The 9,219-nt window shown below is 57.0% G+C and overlaps 1 pseudogene; it reads right to left on the reverse strand.

The window, feature by feature from the left end:
• Positions 1-1,406: 1,406 nt before the first annotated feature.
• Positions 1,407-8,942, reverse strand: LOC127486290 (cocaine esterase-like; annotated as a pseudogene).
• Between the last annotated feature and the right edge of the window lie 277 nt (positions 8,943-9,219).

Genomic DNA, 9,219 nt, shown 5'->3' on the forward strand with positions numbered 1-9,219 from the left:
AGAACAAATCCGGGGGGGGGGGTATCCCTTGTGGAACCCGCTTCCCATATGGACGTTGGTTCGAGTCATGGCTGCTCCACTTCCAATCCAGCTCCCTGCTATTGCACCTGGGAAAGCAGAAGAAGATGGCTCAAGTCCTTGGGCCTCTGAATTCACATGGGATACCCAGAAGAGGCTCCTGGCTTCAGATTGGCCCAGATCTGGCCATGGCAGCCATCTGGGAAGAGAGGCAGTCGATATAAGTGCTCTCTCTCACTCTTTCTAACTCTGCTTTCCAAATAAGATAATAAAGCTTAAAAAAAAGAGGCAGATCTGGGACTCAAACCCAGGTGCTTCAATATATCATTGTGGGTGTCCCACATGGTGCCTTAACGGCTAGGCCAAGGATAACTCTGTCGGTGGCACTTCTTAAGGTCTATCCCCCTGATCACTTGTGACTTTCCATGTCCCCAGCTCCCCCAGAGAGGTGTGTTCTGCACATTTCATAGGAACCTGTGGATCTGAACCCAGCGAGGCACTCCCGAGCCCCTGGAGAGGCACGCACTTGAGTGGCAGCTTCCAAAGTCTGTGTCCCTTCAGGCTACAGGGAAACCAGCGTGGCACAGGATCCAGCCTCAGCAGAGGGAGAAATAGTGTCGGGACCAGCCTCGAGTGGCCTTTGGTACCCGCTGAGAACCAGCCATGGCTTCTGGGTGCTGCCCCTGCCCCTGCAGTCACAGGAATCCATCAACAGAGTGAAGAAACACCAGCAGAAGGGGAGGAAATAGTTTCAAATGATTTATCTGAGAAGGGATTGATGTCCAGAATATATAAGGAACTCAAACATTTGCCTTTTAGAAAGGAAAATGGTCTGAATGCGTAAGTTTCCTAAAGATGCTACACAAAATCTAAAAACTCTGAAAGCAGCCAACATCACTGGTTATCAAGGAAATACAAGTCAAAACCACAACGAGAAACCAGCTCACCCTGCTTAGAAGGGCTACCATCAAAAGGACAAAAATGATAAATGCTGGTGACGAGGAGGAGGAGGGGGAACTCCTCTACACGGTTAGCTGGAATCTAGGGAGGTCTTCAAAAAGCTAGACACACACCTACCAGGTGAATTCCTGATCCTGGGCCAATATCTGAAGGAAGTGAAAGCAGCATGTCAAGGAGACACCTGCACTCCGGGGTTCGCTGCGGTACTGTGGGCAATAGCCGAGCTGTGGAAGCACTGCGTGTTGATGGGCAGATGAAGATGTAAAGCTGTGGTACATACACAATGCGGTGTGACTCACCCATAAAGGAGAGTGAAATCCTCTCACTTGTGCAATGTGTTTGCACGGAGGACACTGTGTTAAGTGAAATAAGCCAGCCGCAGAGAGACAAGCACCATGCTTACACTCACTTTTTTTTTTTAATACTTATGTTTATTTATTTGAAAGAGTTACAGAGAGAGGTAGTGCCCGAGAGAGAGAAAGGTCTTCCATCCGCTGGTTTACTCCCGAAATGCCTGCAACGGCCAGAGCTGAGCTGATCCAAAGCCAGGAGCCAGGAGCTTCCTCCAGGTCTTTATGCAGGTGCAGGGGCCCAGGTACTGGACCATCCTCCACTGGCTTCCCAGGCCATTAGCAGGGAGCTCGATTGGAAATGGAGCAGCCAGGACTCAAACCTGCACCCATATGGGATGCCAGCATCCCAGGTTGTGGCATAACTGGTTGTGCCACAGCACTGGCCCCTGCACTCACTTGTAGAAGCTAAACAAGTTGACCCCGTAGCAGTAGAGAGAACAACAGTGGTCACCAGCGGGTAGGAGAGGCAGGAGAAGAAGCCTCTGCAGAGGTTGGGTAACAGTTACCAGAATACAGCTGGAAGCAAGAGGGTGTAGAGCTCTAGGTCACGGTAGGGTGACTGAAGTTTACTCCTTATCGTGTATGTCAACAGAACTAGAAGACAGAGTTCAAGGATCCTTAAAGCAAAGAGTGCTAAGTATCTGATTTGACCTTTGTAGCTGCATGCACGTTTGCGGCATGAATGCTGAATGGGCCGGCTGAGTGGATGGCCGTGGATGGAGGATTCAGCCTGCAGTCACTGCGGGTGGTGCGGGCACTTTCTCCTGAGCCCTTCCTCCTGCCTAACACAGGCGGCTACAGTTCTTTGTGCTTCTGCTCAGGCCCCATCAGCTCCTGGACCCTCTGGGGCAGATATTTGGTCCAGAATTTGCGCCTGTGGGCCTTCAGGGCCTGGCCCACTGCAGGCTGCACGTTCAGCTGCAGGTATCGCTCGTCCTGGTCGAACACGGGCCAGTGCGGCAGGCCCTCGCCGTTGGGGTTCCTGCAGACAAGATGTCAGGAAGGGTGCACCACGGTCACTCTGAGCCCTGCCCAGCCCAGCCCTGAGCACCTATCTGGGGTCTGGCCAGGCCACTTTCAGGCCAGGAGGGGTGGGGAATGGGTTTCCAGAAGCAGGAGAGCAACACCTCCCCCTAGTGTCAGGCCCACGTGTGGACCCAGTGTCCTGACCTGGCCTGTCCCTCCCTCACAGGGAGTCTCTAGGCAGAGCAGCTCATGGCCACCCCAGGTCACTGGGAGATGGCATGAGTATGCCTGGGGCCAGGGCCCCTGTGAGTGCCAGTGGGTCCTGCAGCTGCCGAGGGCAATTTCACATGACTTAGGACCCTGGATGCTTTGAGGTCCCCACAGAGGAGGGAGGGCAGAGGGTCCCAGGTCCCTGGGGATTGGGGGGGGGGTCGTCTCACCCGTTGCGAGCAAAGTTGGCCCAGTACTTCATCACCCTCCTGCTCAGCAGCTCCTCCTCCTCAGTGAGGGGCACTGCATGGGGGAGGGGCAGGGTCAGCTCGGCCACCCCAGTCCTGCTGCCCCATCATGCACCACGCTCCCAGCCCAGGTGGAACTTGACTCTGAGTGTCCCAGGACTGGCTGTCTGCCTCCTTCCTTCATTCCCTGGGGGCCTGGGAATGCCCAACACTCTCTTCCTCAGCTCAGCCTCTAGGTCACTGGACACCTGCTCATTCCTGGTCCAGAAAATTCCTTTCTTCTTCTGACTCAGGGAACTCATTTAGGAGACAAATACGCTTTCAAAATACCTGCCTCTGCTCCCCCGCTGGACCCCGAGGGTGGGCAGAGGAGGTCGGGCCCAGGTTGCCGACGGAGGGCTCTGGGATTCCAACCCTGGTCAGCTTTCTGAGTTGTGAGACGTTGTACACCTGAGCCCGCCCTCTGTCAGAGCCTCTCTTCTCCATCTGTATAGCACAGGCAATGCTGCTGTAGGGACCAGGCCATGCTTGTGCCCCATCTCCAGAGGAAGGAGGAAGACTCACCTTGAGTGCCCCCGAAGAAGGATCTGAAGAGAAGCAGAACCTCGTCACCATGGTCAGCCTTCACATGTGGCGGCTTGGTGTCCTTGAAGAAGCTGGGCCGATGCTGGAACTCATAGAAGTAGACAGGGGCGTGGCAACCTGGGGCACCGGGGTGGCAGGGTGGACAAACCACTGTCTGCAGACCAGTTACCTGAAGCTTTCCTGCCTCACCCTTGATGACGGGCTATCTTGTTCCCGGTGGACTAAGTGATGGAACAGCACAAAGTGGAGCAGGAGCAGTGGGACCAGCCTAGGTGGATTCACGGCCTTGGACTTCCTAGCTCTGTGGTCACGGGAACGTCCCTGAAGCCTGTTCACCTCCCCTCAGCTTCCTCATCTGTGAAATGGGGGTTTTCTGCCTCCTGGAGTAGCCATGAGGAGGAACTGAGAGGAGGGGCATCAAGAAGCTGAACTCGGGGGCACAATAAAGACGTGGACAGGGACCAGGACAGGACAGACCTCACCAGGGACCCATAGTTCTGAGCTGCTTTCTTGCCAGATTGGCCTTGGTCACAGATGAACTCACGCTGAAAATGTGCCACTTGGAGGGCAGGCATCGCGAAGATCAAGTCCCCCATCATCTCCAGGAACCGGGTCTTGAGGGTCTGGGGGTCCTCACTGCTCCCCAGATACTCCTCCATCAACAGGTCCCCAAACTCAGGAGGCAGCATCTGGCGCAGGTGATGGAGAACATGTGGGTTAGACTCTGGGGCAGAGGGGCGACAGGTTCAGGGTGGAGGAGTCAGGTCGTGGGATGGGAAAGAAAAGGGGGAAAGGGCCACGGTGACCCCCCACAAGCCCAGCCTTAGCTCATGGGGTCGTTGCACGGGCAGTATCTTGGAGCTGCCCTCTCCTTTGGAGCAGGAAGCCAGGAGCCCCACCATCGGTTTCGAAGATCTCTGTACAACAGCTTGCATGGTCCCTCTGTCTATTCCATTCTGTTGGTCATAGATGCCCATGCTCTGGGAGTGAGAGGAGAGTCTCAGGTTGGGTTGGATGGTTCTGGAGCTGGTGGTCCACTATCCATGCTGGACACACAGTGGCCTGGAATCGGGCCTCACCGAGGGGATGATCCAGCCATACTCATCGTTGTTGACACCAATGATGCAGGGGACAGGTCGGAAGTCGGCTGAGGACAGCAGCTCCTGGGGGTGCCTGGGCAGGAAGGCCCCGTCCACCACAGCAGGGATGATCTTGAGGGCCTGAGGGGACACTCAAGTCAGGGCACAGGGTCAGGTCCCAGACCTTCTCTGATGCCTTCCACCCCTCCCTGGCTCAGCCCAGTGCGCTCACACCCACCCTCAAGAGGCCGGGATGTCCTCACCTCCACTTCCCACCCAGGACCATGAGGACAGTGAGGCATGGAAATGAGGTGCCTGGCCCAGGAAGTATGATGGGCACTCGGACCCTCTGCCCCCTTCCCGCCATCCCCTGTGAACACAGCCTGACCTTGGTGATGGCCAGCATCTCCTCTGCACTCTTGCCCCGCAGGCAGTCCACGAAGGCCTTGGAGTTCTCGTGGTTACAGGCAGACAGGTTGGCCACCATCTGTACAGGGACCAAGCAGGGGCTCACTCAACTTTGCAGGGAGGGAGTGGAATTTACCCAAGGCCCTGGAGGGGACGCACAGGTACACCCCAGATGTCACAGGAAATTGTATGCTCTTTGTCTAGTTTTTTAAAAATAAACATATCATATAATTCCATGAATGTTTTATAAGTATTTATTTATTTATTTGAAAGGCAGAGTTAGAGAGAGAGGACACACACAACACACACACACATGCGAGAGAAAGAGAGAGAGATCGTCCATCTGCTGGTTTATTCCACAAACGGCTCTAATAGCCAGGACTGGGCCAGGAGCTTCTTCTGGGTCTCCTACATGGATGCAGGGACCCAAGGACTTGGGCCCTTGCTGCTTTCCAGGCGTATGAGCAGGGAGCTGGATAGCAAGTGGAACAGCCAGGACTCCAACTTGCACCCGTATTGGAGCTGAGGCTGCAGCATACAGCTTTAAGCCACTGAGCCCCAGCGCTGGCCCTGATTGTGCAGTTTTGATGTTGCCCCAACTTCCCCTAAATTCGCAGGTACCAGTCAGGGTGACCAACTCAGCTGCTTAGATGGTTGTGCCCACCCTGGAGGTCCCCAGGGTGACAGCGTGGCAGGGCACAAGCAAACTCCATCACCGCAGTTGCAGAGCTGTGTGAGCTGACCCCCCCCCACCCTTCACAATTCTGGGCAGGCACCAGCTCTGAGGCTCCCAGTGGTCCTTGCTAGGCTCACTGATTAGACAGAGTAAGAGAGGCGCTAAGAGACAAGAGGCGAGGCAGCAGGTCGGTTCTCCAGGTTCTCCCTGCCAACCTCAGTCCTCCCTCCCCGATGCCCTGCTCACACAAGACCTTTCTCCCATGTCTCTCCCATCAAGTCACAGGCCACAGGTCCTGGAGAAGCTGCTGGGGCTTCTGCAGTGCAGGGGACTCACTGTGGAGATCACATCAGACGAGTTCGTGATGAAGCGGGGGGCCACCCCACTCTGCAGGATGGCTCCGTGGAAGAGACCCTGGGACATGGGTGACAGCACATGCATGGAACACTCAGGCCACGTGCAGACTCGCCAAAAATGGTGACCCGGCCAGGGTTGCCTCCAAAGTGGGCGATATTCTGCTGGACCCAGCGCAGCGCGGCCACTTGGTCCAGGTAGCCCCAGTTGCTGGCTGCGTGCTGGTCTCCAGTGCTGAGAAGTGGCAGGGACAGGGGGTCACAGGGCTGTCCTGGTGCCACTCTTCCTGCAGGGCCCACCCCAGCCCCGGTCTCACCTGAAGAAGCCCAGGACTCCCAGGCGGTACTGGATGGTGACCACCACCACGTCCTCAAATGCCGCCAGCGCAGAACCGTCATACATGGAAGCCAAGCCTATAACCAGTGAACCCCCATGGATCCACACCATCACCTGGGGAAAGTCAAGGCCAATACCACAAGGTTCCCACCCAGCCTAAACCTCACCTGGGCTGCCACCTGGACTACCAAGCACTTGGCTCTGTGCACCTGCTCATGGAGACAGAGCTCCAGCAGGGGGCAGGACCTGGGCCCTGTCTCAGCAGGAGGAACTGGCCTTCCATACTTTTTGCTCCACTTTGTGCATTAAAGCCTGGTTCCATTACTCCCAGAACTCCTTGTGAGGTGTCATGGAAACGGTGTCCCCCTGGTTGTCCCACATGACATTAATCAAAAGTGTCCCATGAGTGCACTTGGATTCAATTACTTTACTATTAGCATTGACCCTCAGATAGTCCATGGCTGGGTCTTTGATGACCTCCAAGTGCAGGCCTTGGGCCCCTGAGTGGTCTTCCTGGGCACAAGCCGGCTGGGTGGGTCCTAGGTCTGTCCCAGGGCCACAGCCTCTGACTTCCGGGAGCCCCTAGGCTCTGAGACTCGTTCTCTCAGGGTCAGGTGCCCACCTGGGTAAGAAGCATTTCTTGGCTGATGTTGAGAGTCTCCTCAGCAGATCACATGCCGTGTGGCCCCTCCCATCCTATGCTTTCTCATCTTGTAGCAGAAGGCAATGCCCCCCACCCCGGCCGACCCTGCCCCACACTCACAGGCAGGTCAGAGCCCTCACGGGCATGGGCAGGCGAGTAGATGTTGAGGTACAGGCAGTCCTCGGACACGGGGATGGACGGCAGGGTCAGATTCACCAGTTTCAGAGCCTGTGTATTCATGGCAGCAATGTCCTGCAGACACCTGGTGACCGCCCACGTGAGAAAGTCAGTCCAGGGGCCGGCCGGGGCCAAACCGGACCTGGGTCTGGACTTTCTCCCTGCAACCTCGGTCCTCCCTCCCCGATGCCCTGTTCACACACAACCTTTCTCCGTGTCTCTTCCCATCAAGTTGTAGTCCACAGGCTCTGGGAAGCTGCTGTGGGTTTCCGGGGAGGTCTCAGTATTGTCGAGGGCTCTGGAGCCCACTGCCTCGGAGCTGGGAAGCCTTGATTTTAGGGGACTCTGGGGAAACCCGCTGACGACGTGTGATGACATTCACTGCTGTATCCCAGTCCCCACTCAGGCCTGGAACAGGGCACAGCCCACACACAGGGGCTGCAGGAACGGAACATGGAACTGCTCCTGGAAGGGCAGTGGGACGTTCCCCATCCTACACACACACTCTCGGGAGCCTCCTCACTCCAACACAGGCTCCAGTCCTAAGGACTAAACCAATCCCGGGGCCAGCACTGTGGCATGAGCAGATAAAGCTGCCGCCTGCAGAGCTGGCTTCCTATATGGGCGCCGGTTCGAGACTCAGCTGCTCCCCCTCCAATCCAGCTCTCTGCTATGGCCTGGGAAAGCAGTAGAAGATGGCCCAAGCATGAGGGCCCTTGTGCCCATGTGGGAACCCCTGAAGAGCTCCTGGCTCCAGGCTTTGGAACAGTGCAGCTCTGGCAGTTGCGGCTAATTGAGGAGTGAACCAAAGATTGGAAGACCTCTCTCTCTCTCTCTCTCTCTCTCTCTCTCTTTCTCTCTCTCTCTGCCTCTCCTTCTCTCTGTGTGTAACTCTGCCTTTCAAATAAATAAATAAATCTTTAAAAAAAACAAATCCCTTGGCCACAGGCACCTGGCTCAGTGACTCTGGACATTGTCCCCAGGCAGCCACCACCGCTGCCCTCCTCAGGGACCTGCAGGATCTGCTGCTGGAGTCAGGGGCTGCTGCCTGCCTCGCGGAGCCCCCTGAACCCGTCCTGGGGACAGCGCCCCAACTGAAGAGTCTCTGCTCGTTCTTCAACCCTGGAGCCGAGGCCCTCTGAATGCCAAGCCAGAGCCAGGAGCCTGGCAAAGCCACTGCACCTCCCCCCGGAGCCATAGATGATTCATGGGAAAAAGGCTCATGGGAATCTGCTGAACACGGCAGGAAAACAGACTGGGATGTGGGTGAACAGACAACTGTGCCATGCCTAGGGTCTAGAGGGCCCCCGACCCCACCCCAGGGCCGGAGCTCCCCTGTGCCCTGGGAGGACTTACATGGCTGGGTGGGAGGTCCCGTCCCTCACTCCACTCCAAGCTTCAGCAGGTTCAGGAGGTGCAAAGCGCAGCGGCCCCACAGGTGGCTTGGCAAAGGGAATTCCCAGGAAGGTGTGGACGCCCGCATCGGTGCCTCCCACGTGGACCAGGCTCCCACGCACCTGCCCCGTGTGCGTGTTCCGGATGGGGCTGGCAGAGTCCTGGCCTGTGGGCAGAGAGGTGTCAGGTGGGGGCTCCCCATGAGCTACCCGCCCACACTGCTGCTGTGGCCTCTCCTTGGCATCAGCACCCAGCCTTGCCAAGGCCTCGGACCTACAAACACTGACCTGACCAACGTCCTGCATGAGAAACTCTCCCCCATCTCCCAGCCAGCAGTGCTGTCCCTGGGCCCAGCCCAGGACATCCCACAGCTCCCGAGGCTCCTGGGACCTAGCACCCTCCCTGAGCACTAGGAGTCAGCGCAGGTGACAGCCCTGGGGGCGAGGAGAGCGTCCTTTCTGCTGACTGCCCTCGGTCACAGGAGGTAGAGCTGTGAGCACCAGACTGACCAGGCTCCCCTGCTAGGAGGCTCATGCTCCAGGCCACAAGAAGGGAAGAAAGGAAGCGTCCTCTAGGGGGCGGTGTAGTGGCGCTCGGGTGCACCCACAGCCTGCATGGCCAGCATCCCCTACACAGGTCCATCCTGGCTGCCTCACCTGGATCCAGCTCCCTGCTAATGGGTTGGGGACGTAGTAGAATCCCCCAGCGCCTGGGCCCTGCACCCTCCTGGAGGACCTGGATGGCTCCTGGTTTGGATTGGCCCAGCCCTGACTGTTATGCACACATGTGGAGGGAATCAGAGGATGGAAGA

This window comes from Oryctolagus cuniculus, chromosome 18 (genome assembly GCF_964237555.1).
Source record: "Oryctolagus cuniculus chromosome 18, mOryCun1.1, whole genome shotgun sequence".
Lineage (NCBI taxonomy): Eukaryota > Metazoa > Chordata > Mammalia > Lagomorpha > Leporidae > Oryctolagus > Oryctolagus cuniculus.